The sequence below is a fragment of the Eptatretus burgeri genome, chromosome 5 (genome assembly GCF_056783735.1).
Source record: "Eptatretus burgeri isolate ZD-2024b chromosome 5, Ebu_testis_v1, whole genome shotgun sequence".
NCBI lineage: Eukaryota > Metazoa > Chordata > Myxini > Myxiniformes > Myxinidae > Eptatretus > Eptatretus burgeri.
Window position 1 is genome coordinate 81,773,707 of NC_140965.1, and position 20,868 is coordinate 81,794,574.

Below are 20,868 nucleotides of genomic sequence, written 5' to 3' on the forward strand. Positions count from 1 at the left end.
AAATGCTTCAACATTGCTAAATATAAAACTTATAATTCTTGTTCCACCTTTTCCTATTTACGTTCTGATTTAGTTTGAGAGGCTGTAGGTTAAAGTACGTACACAGAACGTCTTCGCTTATCAATAACTTAAGGAGTTCAATCCCTTGCTTTTCATGGTCTTGCTTTTGAATGTTTGAGCTGAACAATGATTTCCACTTACTGCACTGATGGATTCATATCCCTTTGGTTGTAGACAACAACATCATCATCATCATCTTGTATGCAGCACGTGAATAGGTAGGTTTGCATCATTGCTGAGATCCCATGTGTACTGCTGATGCAGTAAGGTGTCGGTTCGAGAATTAATTAGTAATTTTTTCTGGGTGCCGGTGATAAGTCTCCTCTTCGCAGAGGACACCATGGGGTCACTAACATCCGGTGAGTAATGCCAAGAGACAGGACACCCAGCTTAACGTCCATCCGGTGCATGGTGCACGCATCGATGAATCACCCTGCATCTGAAACACCAGGATAACAGTTTATAGCTGAGTCGGGATTCGAACCCAGGCTAGACAGCTCAGAGGCAAGTGCATGTACCTCTCGGCTATCCTCTGAGGACACATTACACACATTGAGTATCATCCTACTTAACCAACACAGCAACCCAATTCACCCTCTTAATATAACCTCCAGGTACCTATTCATAAATAGTCTTTTCCAACTAACGTTTGTCGCAAGTTCTACATGTCAAAGCCTTCCTGTGTAACATCCCACCACATTATACTCTTGATATCGCATGACCACTAGCTCATCTTCAAATGGTACCCCCTTGTACTGACATTTTTTTATGGTTACAAATTCAATGCACCTGTTTTTGTGTCCCATACTTTCGCATCGCAGATAGGTCGGTGGCCTCTCTATATTCTGCCGCCTCCTTTATGGTCTTGCACCTTCTGCCCTCTCTCGACTCCGTCTCTCCAAAGTTTCTGCATGGCACACGGTCTGCCAGTAACCCCTCTTCTTGTTAAACTCCCAAAATTCCAGACTCACTTCTCACCTCTGCTCATTTGTTCCTCTTTTCTCTCACCTGTGGTACCAACCTCTCCAATATGTTCAACCTCATTCTTCCATCCAGGGCTTCAAGAAAGCTGTTCATCACTACCTCATGTCACCTCCCATCCATACTCGTGATATCTTCTACCCCCAAATTACCCCATTACCAATAAATCCCTTTTTCTGGGTTATTGTGATTTCTCCCTCCCCTTTTCCTCACTTCTTTTAATCTGTAAGTTTCTGGGTGATTTGTTCCTTTTCTGTTTCATCCCCACTTTCCCCTCCTCTCATTCCTCTGTTTCATTCAGCTTGCATGTAGCTTGTTCACCCTCAATGTGTCCTCCCCCTCCTCCCCTTGATCTCTCGCTCTCACTTCTTTGCTGTTGGCGTTTCCCCCTTTTCCATTCTGATCTAGCTCTTCCATGAGCCTCGATCACATGTATAAAAAAAGAAATACTATTGTCACCTTCTCTTTTGAGGTCCCTGCTCAATGCTCTTTTCGTTAAGTGATGTAAGGTAGGGATCCTGTTGGCTGGATATAATAAACTTTAAGTTGTGGGATTCTCAAATTAAGCCAAACGTTTGAATAGTAAGTATATCGAAAGCCCAGGCTTTGTGCAGCAGTGTGGGTAAAGCCTGGTCGCGTTGCTCTCACCGTTCTTGTCATTCCACTCCTGTACGTGTTGAGAATTGTTTGGGTTAGCTGCCAATACTTTGCGATGGTGATTATATCTGGGTTTGGCTCTTAATCGCGGGCATGTTCACGACTTGTCACCTTATCAAAGGTCCTGGATCAACCACAGCCACTGCAGAGCTGGTTAACAAGCGAGAATTTAAATGGAATGTGGAAAAAGGTGAATCAATGTTGTGAACCATTTTAACACATTATCTACTACCAGAATCGTTTTCTGTTGAGTGTTCTAAAACTTATAAGCAATAAGTTTGTGATGAAGCGAGAGAGAACATATTTAAAGGATCAGATCTCACATTTTGGAAATGAACTTCTGTTTACCTTTAAGGTGTGTTAAGATCTACATCGGGCTGCCAGGATGGTGTTAGACAGAGGTATGCGTACTCACTTCCATTCTGTCCAGACAGGGTTCGAATCCCGACACAGCTAAAAACAGTCATCCTGGTGTTTCACATGTCGTGCGATTCATTAATGGGTGTGTCATCCATCAGAGGGACGCCAAGCTGGAGAATGTGTCTGCCACTGCATGAATATCCCACGTTGTCTTTCACGAATGGTAAATCCAGTAGTGTCCTTCGTGACAAGTAGGCAAGCTATCGCTGGCACCTTGAACAAATTACAAATTCCTACTCTAAACTAAGGAGGAGCACTGCATCACTGCACCCGAACAGCACTCCCAGCAATGATGCAACCCATAGCTGTGGACTGTGCATGAAATGTTGATGACATCTTCAAATATATATATATATATATATATATATATATATATATATATATATATATATATATATATATATATATATATATATATATATATATATATATATACTCATACATACATATATCTGCACTGTCTTGTATCTTCACTTGTATCGATACTTCTTTACGAAAGTACTAAAATCTGAAATCTGATGTTTGCAAATAAACGATGTTGGAGTATGTTTTTTTTCTTTTCCGTATTCCTTTTATTTTGCACACCTGTGTGCTCATTACTCCACAGGTACGAATTTCACAGGTTTGTGCATTTGTTCGGTGTTGTGACAATGAACATGATTAATGGAGGATCTTGAGATGCATTCCTGATACACACCTGTACTAGTCTAGCCATTGGGCATGTATTGTATGTACGTTGGTGCAACCTGACACTACATACCTGGCCTGCAGGGTAATAAGGAGTCAGGTGATGTCTGAGAACTCCTGAACTGTTCCCCGAATGAAAAGGATTTTTCACTTGATCATCAATTCCCTAATTGGAAAAGTTGTTACAGAATAATAACTTGGGAGCCAGTTTGGAAGATGTGTTTGCTTTCTGAGCCTGCATTAATTGTTGTGTGTGGGTTGCTGGATTTTGTCAAATCCCATAAAAATGTAGTTACTACTTGTCACACAAAACTTTCGGTCTGCCTTGGTGGCACAAGGGAATACAATCATGAGGTGCTGATGTTTAGGGCTCTACCCTTCTTCGGAGTGAAAGAGCAAAGAGTCGATCAGCACCTTGTGATCCTTAATGTCAGCTAACTTTAACCACATCAATGTGGCCGAGAACACAAACTGACCACATAAAGGGGTACCAAGTGTCTGTGCAATGAGGCGAATAAATACTCTGAGCTATGTACATGCTTAAAATGAATACTTTATATGGATAGAGCAGGGACTCGCTCAACACCTACTCACCACTCACCAACAACACACTTACCACTCAATACTCCAAGCAGCTGATATGGATATACTGTATGAGTGTATATGTGTATGAACGGACATACTCATTCAAAACCACTCAACACTCACACACACATACTACTTACACACGCATACTTGTTGATCCTATTCCTTTGAACCACCAGGCTTATTGAGTGAATGACCTCCCCAACTGACACACGGTTGTGCATCTCTGCATATAAACTAGGATTCTTTTTATATCACCAAGTTATTTGTAACATTGGCGATTGATGGATTATACCTCATTTACAAGTTGTCCGCTTCAACGAAATAAAACGATATCAATGTGGATAAGGGAATATCCTCAGATGCACAAATATGGCACAACAGCCTCTGTGGTGTAGTAATTAGTGTCCACTCTGAGTCTGGGTCTTGGGAGGTCGGCTGTTCAAACCCTGAATGAGTTCATTCCAAACACTTGAAAAAAACTGCTTCCCTGCTTGATGCTCAACATCTTAAAGGATAGAGCAGGGATGAACAACCATAGGTTGGTAATAATAGTGCAAGCTCATCAAAGGTCCTTGGAAGGAACTCATTATAAGTCCCCATAGCACTTAGTCTGAAACGGGGACTTATGGATTTGGTGTCGATTTACGTGTGTCTGCCACCATATATCGGACATGTATGGACTGATTTTATTCATGTTTGGCACAAAGACAACACATGATAGTATACATATGCAGATCATTTTGTTTTCGTGATGCGATCAAAGATGTCCGACTGGCGGCCATTTTAGTTGTAAAAAAAAAAAAACCACTATCGAACACGTCCTCAACCATTTCTCAGACACGCATTTACTGATGTTCATCAAACTTGGCACACATCATGAATGAAGGCATACACATGCACCTCACTTTATTTTGCAATCAGATCTAAGATGACTGACTGGTGGCCATTTCAGTTGAAAAAAAAATGGGTCTCATCAGCAAACAGGGTCTCAGAGACAAGTCATTGGAAAGCACGAGCTGATTAAGAAGAGGATGCACCATGTTCCAGTGGGAGCATCCAAGACGATATATACAAGAGATTGCTTTGTGTGATTATTTAAATATTGTACATTATACCTCAAAGGTTAATCTTGTAATACATGTAACTATAATCTATACTCGTAAGTGTGTGTGTGTGTGTGTGTGTGTGTGTGTGTGTGTGTGTGTGTGTTCTCCATAACTTCAAAACCATGTAACCTCGCGTACTGAAACTTTGCATCCATACTAAGGGAACTCCAAGGTAGTGCACGAGTGAAAATTGGGTGTTTGGGTTAATTACAACACCTCTTTTGAAAATAACTAACGGCCTTATTTAATTATATCCTTTATCAGATGCATCCTCAGCCACCTTGCTCTCGATAGGGTCAGAAGGTGTATCTTCACTTACCTTGCTGGGCTCTGAAGCCACCATTTTTTTTGGCCTGCTCAACCATGCCTTGACTTGGAACAGGCCACAACAGTTTATTCACAATAAAGTGCTCGTCATGTTTTTTTTTTTAACTTTCCTCACTAATATAATCGAATGCCTCATCTACATACTGATGAATTGCTGCTTACATAGCTTTTGTAAGTGCTATAGTTTTCAAATTGTGAACTTGGAGCGATTTCATGCAATATACAATGCGATTTTCCATGATCTACTGTCATGGACTAATTCAAGTATATAAAATAGTCGAAATATAATTTGAGTTTGGAGGATTTGAAGAAATAACTCAAAATCTGAAAATGTAAAGAAATTGGCGATGTTTAGTTTTTTGCGTGTGCGTGCCGTTACCAATCAGCTTGCTATCACTTTCCAATCGCCAATCAGCCATTCCTTATCAAACATCACGTTCCGATTTGAATGTAAGTCGGCAGTTGCTATACAAGTGAGAGGTGCAAAGTGACTTTCTGCAGGAGTGTGTGTATGCATGCTTGGTTACGGTCGCTGTGGTGGCAGTTTCATCCCATATCTTATGGTGGAGGTTTTAAGTTTAAACCTCAGCAGCGTACGAGCGATCACATTTTCCTGTGTCCGCATCACTGTTTCCAAAGCAATTGGTTATTTTATGTGAACTGAGTGTGCTTTACAAAGGTTATATGGTTTCTCTTTGTGATTTTCAAAGCAAAATATGTTAGATAATACCCGATTAACAAGCTGTTTGCCATATTAACGTGTTTTCTAAATTAGAGCCAAAAAAATTTCCACCCGTCATACACAGCTGTTTATAAAGATTAATGTTTATGCACAACTCCTTGAAACATCTATATAAATGTAACTTTTTTTCTTTTCTTTTTTCAAATCCCCCCTAAACAAGGGTGAAAGCTACTGAAGGTTTTTGCGTCGTAAACAGCATGTACCGTTATCGGTAATCACACTGATCGCAATCAGCTGGTTCCCAAAAAATTGCTGATATTGGCCTGGCAAACACTAATATATATATATATATATATATATATATATATATATATATATACACACACATATATGTTAGTGTGTGTGCTGTATCCCCTTTCACCCCTCCACCCCCATCTCTCTCTCTCTCTCTCTCTCTCTCTCTCTCTCTCTCTCTCTCTCTCTCTCTCTCTCTCTCTCTCTCTCTCTCTCTCTCTCTCTCTCTCTCTCTCTCTCTCTCTCTCTCTCTCTCTCTCTCTCTCTCTCTCTCTCTCTCTCTCTCTCTCTCTCTCGCTCTCGCTCTCGCTCTCGCTATCTCTCTCTACCTCTCTCTACCTCTATCCCTTTGTTTCCGGATGTGTCTGGGTGGTGATTATGTCCAGATGGGAGTTTGTGTCTGGGCAGTGTTTGTCTCTGGACGGCTTGGCTCCATATGCGTCCAGTGGGTTTTGTCTCCGTGTAGTGTTTGTCTTTGAACAATGTTTGTCTCCGGATGTGTCTGGGCAGTATTCATAGTATGACCGGTAGAAAATGGATTTCAGACATTATCTTTTTCCCATCTTCACTGTTGTATTCTGCAGAATAATTTTGATGAGACAGCATGAATCGTAATTAATGCTCCACCGCACGTCTACCTTCCCTTCCTCTCACCTCACGGTGCCTTCCCTTCCCCCACCCCTCCTCACTCTCCCTCCCTCCTTGCTCCCTCCCCTCTCTCTCTTTTGCCCTCCACCTCCTCACTCCCCCCGCTCTCTCTCTCTCTCTGTTGCCCTCCACCCCCTCTCTCTCTCTCTCTCTCTCTCTCTCTCTCTCTCTCTCTCTCTCTCTCTCTCTCTCTCTCTCTCTCTCTCTCTCTCTCTCTCTCTCTCTCTCTCTCTCTCTCTCTCTCTCTCTCTCTCTCTCTCTCTCTCTCTCTCTCTCTCTCTCTCTCTCTCTCTCTCTCTCTCTCTCTCTCTCTCTCTCCCTCTCCCTCTCTCTCTCCCACTGCACTATCTCCCCATTTTTTTCTCCCCCCTCCACTTTTAGAATACCCATCAGTGAAGCAATGGGTGGTATTTGCTCGTATATAAGACAGAGATGAGATGACTGTCCATCATCTATTTGTGGTTTATCCTGATTGGCTGTGTGAGGCAAGGTGCAATGTGATTGGCTCCTGGCAACATTGAATAATGTATCATATCGGTTTATTAAAAGCTGATATTCGGAATCTCATTCCACATTTGATGATCTGAACTCACAACCTAAATAATTATGTTGGAATATCAAGTGAAATCAGAAATATAATTGGGAAAAAGTGTTTTTTTTCTGAACCCAATATAATTAAATAATAAGTTCTGCGGAACGTGAAGTAAAATGGTTCCAAAATTCAATTTTTCACTCTTTTCAAGGTAATTATTGTATGCCTTCTTTTATTTTACACCACCCAGAAGAACCAGTAACGATGTTTTGGGATTTGCATTCTCCTTTTTGTGTCAACTTTTGGTACTTCCATGAACGTCATTGTCTGTTCTGTGTTCTTGTTGTTCCACGGGCCTCGGTGATAAATAAAAGATCTGGTATTCTTTTATTATGAATATTTCTCATGTTAACTTTTATTAGTGTGTGTGTGTGTGTGTGTGTGTGTGTGTGTGTGTGTGTGTGTGTGTGTGTGTGTGTGTGTGTGTGTGTGTGTGTAGGACTTTGAAGTAGGAACCTCAAAAGCCTCGACAATTTTGGCTCCAAATGGGAGAACACGAAATGTTGTTTACCCAGAAATCTTGCATAAATACTTTCAAAAGCTGCATATTGACTCGCTACCATACGACTGTCAAGCACTGCAGCCAAGAGTTGTGAGCGTGAAAAATCCAGAAACCCAGGAACTTGAACAAACATTTGATACAGCATGGAGGCAAAAAAAAATGGTCAGAACAAGCATTTCGATCTCATGAGCAGGTCCAGAATAAGCTTTGAGATACAGTGGGAAGTAGCATGAAAAGGTGTTGGTCATGATGGGACTTGAAATTCCCATTTATTTTTCCCATCATTGGTGAGGTAGAAGGAGGGAGGGGAAGAGGTGAGGTGGGAGTACAGAGGGAGGTGGGAGTCTGCAGGGAGTTGCGAGTACGAAGATACAGAATAACTGGATTGAGTAGGCAGATGTGAATATCTTTGTTGTAGTTCACAAGTTCACTCTCTGGCAATTATTGCCTTCATCAATCTGCATTATTTAATTGTTTTCAGGGCATCAAAAGGAAAGATTGTAATTCAAGGAAGGAACAGATGTTATCTTGACCTCCTCGTATCTTTGTTTCACCCCACCCCTCCACCCCCCAATCTCCCTTCCCAATCGTTTTTCCTTCCTTTTGAAAATTCAAATTTGAGTGTAATATGTGTAAATCATTTCATCATTATTCCCCTTTCATCATATTGTACTAACTTTACTTATATTGTGTGTGCGAGATAATGTGATGGTTTTCTGTGGATGTGCTGCATTGCAATAGTAAACAAGAAAAAGAGCAATCAGACATTGCAGACCCTCGCCAGGACTTCTTTTGAGTGGTGTATTTTCATAGGTTTTAGGATAACTTCAATATAGCTGCCAAACAATGTGACCTGTGACATCATATGTGTGAACCTTTTGTCTCAGAAATGAACCGTTTGTCTTTTGTCTTTTGTTTCAGAAATTTGACCTCAAGATCAATAGGCTTCTCAGTTGAGACTACTTCTACAACCTGGTAAAGTTTCATGACGATTGGTTTAGAATTATGACCTGCAGATAAGACACAGACAGACAATAACAAAATCGACTGACCAATATACTTGTAAAATCTTCGATTTTGCAAGTAACAAGAAGAACAAGTCATGCAGAGCACGATACTTGCAAAATCCATAAAACAAATTTGACCTCAAAATTATTGAAGGTTGAATTCAATGACCAAATATGCAACTCCCCTTAAGTTAAGTCAATCGGATGAAAATTGACAATCTTAGAAATTTGGCTTACGTTGACCTTTTGGCCAATGTTGACCTCAAAAATATATTGGTGGTTGAATCCAGTGACCTGATATGAAAATCCTCTTCAAATTTTAAGTCAATGAGATGAAAATTGAGGATTTTAGAAATACCTCCTTAGTTGTTGACCTTGGGCCTATGTTGATCTTTAGACTGATGTGGACCTCAAAAATAATTGGCAAGTTGAATTCAGTGACCTGAAATATAAATCCTCTTCAAATTTCAAGTCAATTGGATTTGAATTGACAATTTTAGAAATCCTACCCGAGTTTTGACTTTTGGCCTATATTGACCTTTTGACCTCAAAAACAATAGGCTTCTTCCTTATGACAAACTCTACCATGTGGTGAAGTTTTGTGAAGATCGGTATAAAATTGTGACCTGTCGGTGACAAACGGAGAGAATAACAAAATCGACAGCAATATATTTGAAAAATCTTCCATTTTGCAAGTAACAAACAGACCCACATGCAATACCCTCTCCTTCGACGAGGGTGAAAAACATGGTGCAACACAGGAATGATGAGTCAAATAACCTCTTTAATGCCTTGAATCTCCTCGTTAATCTAAGGACACATTTCACTTGATCCAATATCAAACCTCAAACAATAATTTTCATCATGCAATTAAAAAAAACTGTTTCCCATTCTGTCTTAACAAATATTAGGTGATTACAAGATGAACATAGATGTGTTTTTATCCACATGCAATCAAGTTATTATTGCTTTAATTTATTCCAATTCCACATTATTGTCACAACAATTGATTAAGCACTTGTATTCTGCACTGAAGTCCTGATAAATGTTTGTTACTTTAGGTGTTCCACAAAAGATCAATATTCTATACAACAAATTTGCATCTCAAACCCCCAATTGCTTCATCATCCAAGTTTTCTATTTATGGGTGAATGCATTCAGAAACTCTGCAATGAAAGAGTTGGTACATGTCAGTCAGTAAAGCAATGAAGGTTTCATTATTACTAAGAATAATCTTACCCGGAAAATAAGAATCATCATTAAAAACTATTATCTGATAATGTGATTGAATTATAGTTAATATTATCAAATGAAGCCAAAATGCGCTTTTGACGTATTTCAACTTCCCCAAAGATACATAGATATTTGGAGAAAATAGACAATTACAGTACATCGCATCAAACTGCTGCTTTAAAACTGGCAGTCATGCTCTTTTATGTTGTATAGAAAAGAAAGTGATGCGAATCACGTGTGCAATCATGCATGTAATCCATGGTGATCGATGAATAATCCACTCAAACATGTCCAATGTGAGGAGTTGAGATTTCTTGACTCTATTGCTCCTCTCCCTCTTTGAGGGACAGCAGAAATAATGAAGGTGTGTGTGTGTGTGTGTGTGGCCTAATGTCGTTTTGAAGACCGAGGTGTTATCGTGGCATTACAGTGACTCGACACATTTGTCATTTCGAAATGGACATTTGATATTCTGCTTTTATGAAATTTCCAAAATGAGAAGAAACTACGCATTTATCATTACAATAATCCTCTCCTTGTAAATGACTGTGAAATTCGAACTTCATATCAAAACGAAAAAATAAGGGGTCACAAATAAAATATACCCAATAATGTTTTCAAATAATAGATGAATCGGTGAAAAGATGAAATGTGATCGATTTCTTATCCACCTGATGGTTGCCGACCAAACAGGCGAATTGATTATGTTTGGATTTTCTGTAAAATGAACACGTTAGCTCGACATTATAAATACGTTTTGATTCATGGATAAAGATAAAAGTGATGGGTATGTGTATATTAAAATGAAGGACATTAGACTTACCGTCAAGTGAAATCAACTTGTCCCCATCCTCATCCCATGCATGAATGATACTCGCCGCTACTTCATCCTCAACCTTCAATCCCTTCTTGATTTCATCAACACTCACTTTTCCATCTTTATTCTAGGCACACAAACACAGAGAGGTTACAATAGAATTGTGCATTTTCATCGATTAAAGGGTGATTCGCAGATGTTGTTTTATATTTGTGACATTGATCTGGCCACATAAACACTCATAAGTGGTCGACGTGGCTTTGGTTCGATTAAATGAAAGAAGAGTCGGTGCTTCCATAAGAATGACTTATGGATGATACAGTAGATAGATAGATAGTTAGACAGATAAGTGATCAAATGAAAGATTAATCAAACCGATACATACGTTTTCATGTACAAACAAATTTGGGAACAACTGTACTGTCGCACAATTCAATGGATCCGTGTTTGCAGCTTTGTCTTCATATCTGATTGCTATGACGAATCAGTCTTTTTAATTATTATTATTATTATTATTTTTGATACAAGGTCAAGGCTCGTATTAGAGATAACACACATAACGTATGCAGATGGGAGAGGGAAGCAGAAAACAGTGGGGAATAGACACATGAGGAGATCTGTGGAAGGGAGCGGGACGTGGCGGGGTACATGGGGTAAACAAGAGGATAGGTGAAGATAAGAGATTATGGTGAACAGCTGTTTTGAAGACCTGGAGGGAAGGGTGGGATTGAAGAGAGTGTGGGAGTTTGTTCCAAAGGTGGGAAAAGAGAGGAATGAAAGAGTGAAGGTGAGCAGAGATTCTTGATTTTGGTAGTTTTATCAGAAGGGGGTTGCTGGCGGACCTTGAACGCCTTGCAGAAATATGGACAGGACAGATAGCAGACAGAGCGGGGGGGGGGGGGGGTTGAGACTAGAGAGGAGAGAGTAGAAGACAGAAATACCACCGACCTGCCTGTGGTGAGAGAGCATGAGAGACCCAAAGACTCAGCCTCATCGTGGAAGATACCAATGATCTTAAATGCCTTGGTTTCCACAGCGTAAAGCTGAGAAAGTTGAAAGGCAGGAGCACCAACCCAGAGGGGAGAGCAGTACTCCATCAGGCTACAGACAAAAGCTTTGTGGTCAGGAGCTCAGTGGTGCCAAGGAAGGACTTTGCACGACAGAGGATGCCCAGTCTGTGCACTGGCTTTGGAGGCCAGCTTGATGGTATGGCAGAGGGGGTGGAGCCATCAGCAAAGGAGATAAAGATGATTTTCCAGAGACTCGTAGAAATCATTGATGAAAACGAGGAAAAGCACTGGGCCCAGAACACTACCTTGAGGAACACTGGTCTGGACAGGATGAGGGGATGAGAGAACTCCATTGAGGGCCAAATGTTGACTGTGACAGGAGAGGAATCTGTGAGCCATGAGTGGGGATTGCCTTGGTACCATAGGAAGAGAGTTTGGTGAGCAGTTTGATGCCAGACCATATCGAAAGCACGCAATATGTCTGGAGACATGGCTCTCTCTGATCTCATGCCTGGCATTGAGGACCTCCATCATTGTTGGGAAAGCAGGATCAGCATATCCAGGGTAGAGTGACCTGGTGTGAGTCCAAATGGATGATCGAAAATCAAGACATTGGAGAAGAGGAAGGATTTAATATCAGAAGCGATGATGGATTCCATAACCTTGCTGATGATTGGGAGAAGGCTGATTGGTCTGCAGTTGCAGGGATCTGTTTTTGTACCTTTTTTATGCAGAGCGGTAATGTTTGCTGATTTCCAAGCATATGGCTGATGACCTTGAGTAAATGAGAGGGTGAATAGAACAGAGAGAGGGTGAGCAAGAGCAGCAGAGCAGGTTTTTATGACAAGTCGGCTGATGCCGTCTGAACTGATTGCAGAATCAAAGTCGAGGTCTGACAGCAAAATGTCCATCTTGTCAGGAGAAAAAGGACACAAAGTTCAGGAACAGCTGGGTGTGACTGGGTTATGTGGGTACAGAAAGCAATGGGTTTGGGACTCAAGATTTAGAAGCAAACATGGAGTTTAGGCATTCAGCCTTTTCGAGTGCAGTGTCATCATAGCGGCCATTTGGGGTAAGGGAGGGGATGGAGGGGACCATACACCAGAAACAGACTTAACTCGACACCACTAGGATTTGGAGGAGGGAGAGAGGTTTGAGAGTTCAGACTTGAGATTAGAAATATGATGTTTCCTGGCTCTCCGGAGGGTAGACACACACTTGTTCCGAGCTTTGTGGAAGACGAGATGGGATAAATCTGTGCATGAGAGAGAGAGCAAGTTTCTTTGAAAGATTTCCCAAGATGAGTTGATGTCAGAGAAAGTAGAGATGGGATATCAGTCCAGAAGTTTGATGGCTGTTTGAGGTCCCTGCCAGTCGGCTTGAGTGAAATGCCAGACTCGACGGCGCTGACGTCGTTCTCTAATAACAGCCAGAGATCTCCACTTTGACAAGCACGTGGTCAGATGAACAGAATTATGGTTTTTTTCCATTCAGAAAAGGGTGAGTATTGATAAAGGAAGTTCTGCACATTAATAATGTATGGCTCACCCAATGGTTATATTGTGCCCTTCTGTGTGGTGTGCCATGTATGCATCATGGTGAATTACACGCTGAAGCAGCCTGTAGCCATGACCATCAAGACTGGTCTTCTCTCTAAAAAATGATGTCTTTTGTTTCTTCCACAAATGCTCATGTTATTCACGTCATAAACATGTTTGATATTATCGATGCAAACAGTGAAAGCATGTATCATGTCTGGGTAGTTGGCACAGACCTGACAACCGCCCTCCCATCCCACCCACCTCAAAGGTATTTTAAAGTTTTCTTTACAAAAATAAATCGTAAATCCACCAACTGGCAGAAGTATGGCACATTTAAGTTATATTATGTTGTCGAGCAAATAACAGCAAAAAGGGCCGAATGCCAAACTCTCATTGAGTATTCAGTTTAACAAAGTATTAAAGTTGGCTTAACAGTTAAGGTGGCTGTCTTAAGATCTTCGGGTCTTGAGTTTAAGCTCCTGTCATTCAGTTAAATAACACCAGGTGGGTTGACTCAACCTGTCATCCTTCCGAGCTCGGCAAAATGAGTGCAGTAAGTCCTCGCTTAACATCATCCCGTTTAACATTGTTTCGTTATTAAGTCTCTGATAAATTAGAGAACATACTCGTTTAAAGTCATTCACCATTCAATTATAAAAGTCGTTTTACCTCTAATTTAGTGCCAACCTAATGGCTTTCCTCGTTTTAATAGAGCTATAGTTATATACCTTACCGTAAATATCGGTGTATAAGCCGTACTGTCAACACTGGTGTATTGTATAAGCCCCTCCAGAGTATGTATAGCAATCGGCCTTATATACACCGAGCTGTGCATTGACAACATCAGTGGTTGAGTCACCCTCTCCGATCCCAAGTGTTTGACAAGTCGTGATCCGCTTGACTAGCTGCCATGTGTTCATGTGTTAAACTTATGGAAACATCCTCAAGTGCATTGATAACATCGGTGGGTCTTGGGCTGAAGTTACTCAGGTGTTCATGAATGTTGTGTCGAGGAAGTTGTGGCCTGAATGTGTCATTGGCTGTAAAGGATTTAAATATGTTGTCCATGCTATGAAGAAAGTTATCCTCAACTTGGCCAATAAAGTGGGTTTTGATGAGGTGGAAGAAGCCGACGTTGCACAACTTCTGCAATCACACGGAGACGAAAGAGCTAACCAATGAAGATCTGAAGCACCTGGAGAAGATTCGAAACAAGCAACTGAAGATGATGATATTCAGTTGTTTGTTTAAAATCATTTAAAACTCTACTCCATGTGTAAATAATGTCTTTTGTCTGACGATAAAAAAAATTTCTCGAGAACCTAACTCCCCCTATTTCCATGAATTTTTTTATGGGGAAATTTCGATTCGCTTAAAGTAGTTTCAGTTAGTCGCACTTTTCAAGAACATAACTACAATGTTAAGCAAGGTTTCCTCTACCAGCTTACTGGAAACAGGGGACACTGCATCAGTGGCACAGTGGCTCTCCCAGTAATGATACGAAATATTAACCTGCTATACAACAATTGACAAAAGCACATCCTGCGGATCAGGATCCATGTGGCAATTACCGACGTGGACTGTAGTTATTGGTTCCACAATTGTGAAGTAGTCTGGATGCAGAACTGGAATTTTACCCAAGGTGTGTTTCGGAGTGCATACACAATTTTGTTGCAGATTCTGGTAACATAGACTATACTAAACTCAAATCCGAGTGATGCCACTTTGTCACGCTTGAGCAATTTTTTTTAGGAGCAAAATTCAAAATGGCCGCCATCAAAACCGTTTTTTGGCCGTAACTCGGCCAAAAATCGAGATATGAACCCGATTTCAGTGGCAAACCCTATGTTTTGGGGGTCAAGGAATGCACTGATATGTTTAAATAAACAATACAACTCATAATAATAGTCTATATTGCAATTTTTCTACTTAGATATAATATTTTGACTGAAAAAAATATCGACCGAACTATTTTCAGCCGTAACTATGCCCAAAATCTATATGAACCTGATTTCAGTGTTAAACAGTATATTGTATTGTGTTGTAACAGTATATTGTATTGTATTGTATATCTTTATTTCCAACAGTACAGTTGAGTCATACAATGATTAGGTAACTACAAACTATAATTAATTATATTAACACATAACCAAATAAACGTATAAGCAAGGTTTACACAAATTTTACACAAATTCAAATCCAAAAAGGGGTCTGTACATGCTATCAACTATGAATACACTGATTGGTTGCTGATGAACTTCTTTCATTCTGCTTTCACTCAATCTTTCTTTCACTCAATCTCACATACAAGACAGCTGCATAAATCAAATAACTAGTGTTCACTCAAGTTCCACAGCTTCGCTTGCTGATACAGACTTTGTTTGGTCGTTCTGACATTCCTCCATACCATGGCAGCCACAGAACAATGAACAGGAGAGCCTGGCGGCAGAGCCACTACGTCTATTCGTTGCACAGGGTCGCACTGAGCTGCACCCACACCTGATCATCTTGAGAATATTATCAGGAGCTCTGATGACATCCGGAGGCAGAGACACAGGGAGCAACATGCTCGACACTTCTTCATGTGACCGTCCATGACTCGTTGGATCGATCAATGGTGGGTCTGGATCTAATGCAGCCCGCCATATTGCTGCCTGCAAGTGCGCCCTGAGAACGTGTTGGATGAAAGCCACAGTGGTTGGTGGTAGAGTTTTTTTTTTAACTCTGGTGTTGGTGTCAGCTTCTTGTTAGCCATCTTTGAAGACCAAACATCAAATCGAATAGCTGACATGTCTTCTGTTTCCTGGGATCCATAGCAAGCAGCGAAGAAGGCAGTTGCTTCAGATATGACATCTGGTAATTCTGCATCAAGATCACCAAGATAATTTAATTGATGACCATCTCTGAGGTGTTTCACAATTGTGCCTTTTCCGATACCCCACAGGTAGGCAACTGTCACATCCAGAGACCACATGTGCTTGCTAGAACTTGGGTGACAATACGTGCATGCTTCTGCACTGTCGCCTTGATGTCAACAGACGGTCTGCCACGACTTGTACCAGCCATCACAAGGTTGCATGCCAGTTCCTTCAGTTGGTAAAAATGCAACAGCAATATGAATACATCTGTGCCGTCTGAAATTACCCGGATACTCGGAACTCCTTATGAGGCTAGAAGGACCATTTGTTGTACCATAATAACATCGGCTTCTTCGTGAGTGGTTCTTAGGTCAGGCCTCTCTACGACTTGGTATTCTGCAATTTCCATAGGTATTGGGTTAGGTCCAGTTAATATGAACTTTGTGTTGGTAGAAAATGCTTCAGGATGGTCTTTGATGTAGCTGCAAATGATATTTATTAACTGGACTTTGTTCTCTGTCACTGTCAAACGATCTTTTTTGCAGGAAGTGGCGTCGTCAGATTCAGCTGGTGTGGTCGACTGGCATCTTTGCCTGCACGAGCGGTTCGCGTGACTTTCTTGATGCTGTTGTCATAATACCGGTCAAAGACCAAATACGTATCACATATCTTCAGCTTATCTCTCAAATAAGAAAGAAGATTCTGCACATAGTCCTCTACTGTTCCTTTCGATGGCCATTGAATCACCCACAGCATAGCACAACTATCTACAATGATTGCTCCATCAGCTGGAAACATTCTGTCAGACACCTCGACCTGCAATTTCTGCTTAAAGACTGCTTTCGATTTTGTGATTCGCATGTCACCGTTATCTTCAAACATAGAAGGCGGGACTGGGGCGAGCTCAAACTTCAGGATATCTTTCAGGTTGATGTCCGTCACTGCCTGAAGGCCCAACACTCTTGAATATATGAGCCCCGTGTCATATACAGCTGTTTGTCCGACCTTTATCTGCTTTCGGGACACTGCCATCGTGACTACTTGTTTGCTGAGCGGCTTGTTGAAGCTGTCTGGCCATTGCTCCTCATACTCCTTCATCTGCTTGACTCCTATGCCAACAGAAATATCAGCGTTGACAATGTTAGGATTCATTCTTCCAGTTACAATGTTCACAAGCCCATCCGGGTGATTCTCTGGTTGTAGAGGGTCAATACATGTGGCCAATCTTTCTCGTAGGTTCTGTCTGTCTCCTGAATCTGATTGTTTCCGGGCGGGCATTTCTTCTTTGTGGACTGTTACTGAAACTTGGGAACCATTCGTCTTAAGCTCAGAAACGTCTTTCACAAGTTGGCTGCATATATGCAGACACAGCACCCATCTTTTCAGGGATGATGGTTTCAGTGTGATATCTACGATCCCACCTGAGCTGTGTCCGTACCTCATGAAAGTCGATTCGATGAACATATCTGACCACAATATGGTATCTGATATACCAATATTGCAATATGGACTATTTATATGGATGATATGGTTTATTTAAACATATCAGTGTATTCCTTGACCCCAAAAACATAGGGTTTGCCACTGAAATCGGGTTCATATCTCGATTTTTGGCCGAGTTACGGCCAAAAAACGGTTTTGATGGCGGCCATTTTGAATTTTGCTCCTAAAAAAAATTGCTCAAGCGTGACAAAGTGGCATCACTCGGATTTGAGTTTAGTATAGTCTATGTTACCAGAATCTGCAATAAAATTGTGTATGCACTCCAAAACACACTTTAGCCAATGGCTCCAAGACTAAAGGAGTTTTAGTTTGTTTGGAAAATCATATTTTCTCTCTGTGCCCAGAAAAACACTGAAACAATTTTATTTAATTTTTACATAGTCAGGTTAACGGGAGACATACTCCTTGTTTCAAGAAAATGGACGATGTTATTCTGACGTCGGGTTTCATTGCCATTCTATTTCCTTCACAGCCCTTTGTTTATCTTCTCAGTGTCTCTACTCCACTCTGTGGTGTTGGGTTTTTGTTTACCTTGTCTCTCTTCACCCGACTTCATCAATTTCGATTTACATCTCCTTGATCCCAGGATTGAATCGTCACTCTCCAAATAAAAAAGGGGACTTTGGTCGTTTTGAATAGTACAATCCACGAGTATCAATGGGAAGAGAGAAGACATTACAAAACTAGAAGGGCACTCAGTAGAGCGCAAACCTCCACCCCCTAATGCCTGATCCATGAGAACATATCTGGACCAACACATTTTTAATACATCATGCTATATATCGTTTTTGAGCCCTATCTCTCAATGGTGAAGAATCACTTTTAAAATTCAAGTTTTCGGATCTTCACCAAAATCGAAACAATTCGTCGTGGTCACAAACCCAATCTGTCTGCAAAGTTTCGTCCGAATCCGTCCACAACTTTTTGAGATATCGTGCTACTTATCGGTTTAGCCCTATCTCTCAATGGTGAAGAATCACTGTAAAAATTCTAGGAATCGGATCCGATCTTCACCAGAATCTAATCGGTTTATCCTTGTCACACACCAAACCTGTCCACAAAATTTCATCTGGATCCATCCACAACATTTTAAGATATCCTGAACACAAACAGACAAATAAACAAACAAGAACATGTCGTGCAGAGCACGGTACTTGCAAAATCCATTCAACAAATTTGACCACAAAAATAATTGGTGGCTGATTTCAACGACCAAATATGCAACTCCTCTTCAAACTTTCAAGTCAATCAGATGAAAATTGACAATTTTAGAAATTCGACTTGTGTTGACCTTTTGGCCTATGTTGACCTCAGAAATAATTGGTTGTTGAATTCAGTGACCTGATATGCAAATCCTCTTCAAATTTAAAGTCAATGGGGGTGAAAATTGAGGGTTTTAGAAATATCACCGCAGTTGTTGACCTTGGGCTCTCTTGACCTTTTGAGATTTTCACCTTGACCTTGAGCTAGACTTCTTTCTTGTGATAAACTCTACCATGTGGTGAAGTTTCATGAAGATTGGTTTAAAATTGTGACATGTAGGCAATAAACAGACACAAACAGACAAATGCCTGGTGTTGGTTTAATGGTTTGGGTGGTGGGCTTGGGATCCTAGGATCCTGAGTTCAAATCCCCATTGGCTGTTGAATTAATAGCAGGTGGGGTTGACTCTGCCTGTCATCCTTCCGAGGTCGGCAAAATGAGTGCCAGCATGCTGGTATACTGTGTCGGAGTGGCGACCCTACCCGTCCAGGATTGTGCCCAATAGCCAAGGAGATTGCTTTGGCAGCACCAACGCTCTGCACAAAGTATATTCCCAATAGATTGATGGAAACAGACAGACAAACAAAATAACAAAATCGACTGACCAATATACTTGAAAAATCTTCGATTTTGTAAGTAACAAACAAATAAACAGAAAGGTGAAAACATAACCTCCTTCACCTTGTTGGAGGTAACAACTCACCTTGTCCAAATCTTTGAATGTTGCTGTCAGGGTCTCTTTGCTGCTTTTCTTAAGTCCAGTACCTTGTGCAGACTGACACTTTTCCTGCAAAAAAAAATAAAAAAATGAAAAAACCAAATCAGATTGATAAAAATTAAAGCACACAGTGATTTGCAGCAAACTGCAGATTAAATGATAAAGGCATAAAGGAAACAGAAAATGAGTGAAACAGAATGGACGTGACTTATAAGGTTCACAAAAACGATATAATGTATTTTTTCTGGATTTGATGTTTTACACTTTTTTGTTTGTTTGTTTGTTTGTTTCGAGTCCTTTTACATAAAATTCTTATTCTCTACATGGAAATAAGTGTATAGAAGAGTAGCAACGCTGGAAGGTTATGGAGGCTTCACAGTGAAGGAAAAGGATCAGATTTCAGAGCAAAATATCAAGTCGGGTCAATCTGATTTATTTTCTTTATTATTTTTTTTATCATAATAATGTAGATACCTAATTACCAGGAATCGTCAACCAAGGTATTCCCCCACATTGAAGCAGATTAAAATCAATATGAGATATCTGAAGAACGCTGGATTATTTGTTGAATTATTTGCTCGAAGGATATGATAACAATACAAAATATACGATTCATAATATACAGTATCCGATAGAGAAGCTCAATCTGTTGATGAAAGCTCTGCAAATATTGATGAACAAGATCAGATTAATGTGTGGTGGAGAATTCAAAGGGGGTTAAAAAGAGGGAAGACTAAGATCAAAAGAGACACTTTCACTCTTACAGTGTTGTAAATGTTGAACAAACAAGAAACCACCTGTTCATCGGAATCCCGAAAGGTGGGACGTCTCATATTGGCTCTTACTATACAACAAACGTGCATCGTACGTACAAATAGACTATCAATTTGCTCCCACAATGACGTTCTCTCAACAAATTAAAAGGTACAAATGCACCATAAAAGAAAGGAAAACCAACAAGCCTTGACAAACAACTTGATATTCTCACCATTGCTTAGCTTTTGTTCTCTGATGTTCAAAAGGTTTCCAGGTGTGTTTCAAATGCCTTGTCCCATTTATATAGCACTCACAGAGTACCCGCCCTACGGGTGATCTTGTTCCAAGCTTGCAACGCCTTCTTTTGGCGCATAGTTTATTTGGGTGGTGTGTAGGCAACTTGCAGCTCTGTATGGGCAAAAATAAATAGCCCGGGTTACGTGCATGAAGCAAAAAAAAACAAACAAACATACTTACTGCTTATAATTCAAAACACCTCGATGTACAGGAAAATGTGGGGACAGGAACACTGCATTGTGAATGATGGAGGCTTGTAATACCCTCTCCCACCTGGAGGGGGAGCTACACGATACACCTTTACATAGAGAATTTGCATCC

At 40.6% G+C, this 20,868-nt stretch overlaps 1 protein-coding gene and 1 long non-coding RNA gene across 2 annotated transcripts in view; one reads left to right on the plus strand and one right to left on the minus strand.

Annotated features, from left to right (window-relative positions):
* LOC147026824 (uncharacterized) overlaps positions 1-20,868 on the plus strand; it is a 117,365-nt gene that overhangs the window by 1,088 nt on the left and 95,409 nt on the right. The window lies entirely within an intron of this gene.
* On the minus strand, positions 9,316-20,625 carry LOC147026825 (uncharacterized). Its single transcript, XR_015058519.1, has 4 exons — positions 20,483-20,625; positions 19,480-19,563; positions 10,608-10,728; positions 9,316-9,717 (listed from the first exon to the last, which is right to left on the minus strand). It is a non-coding gene; the product is annotated as an uncharacterized LOC147026825 (long non-coding RNA).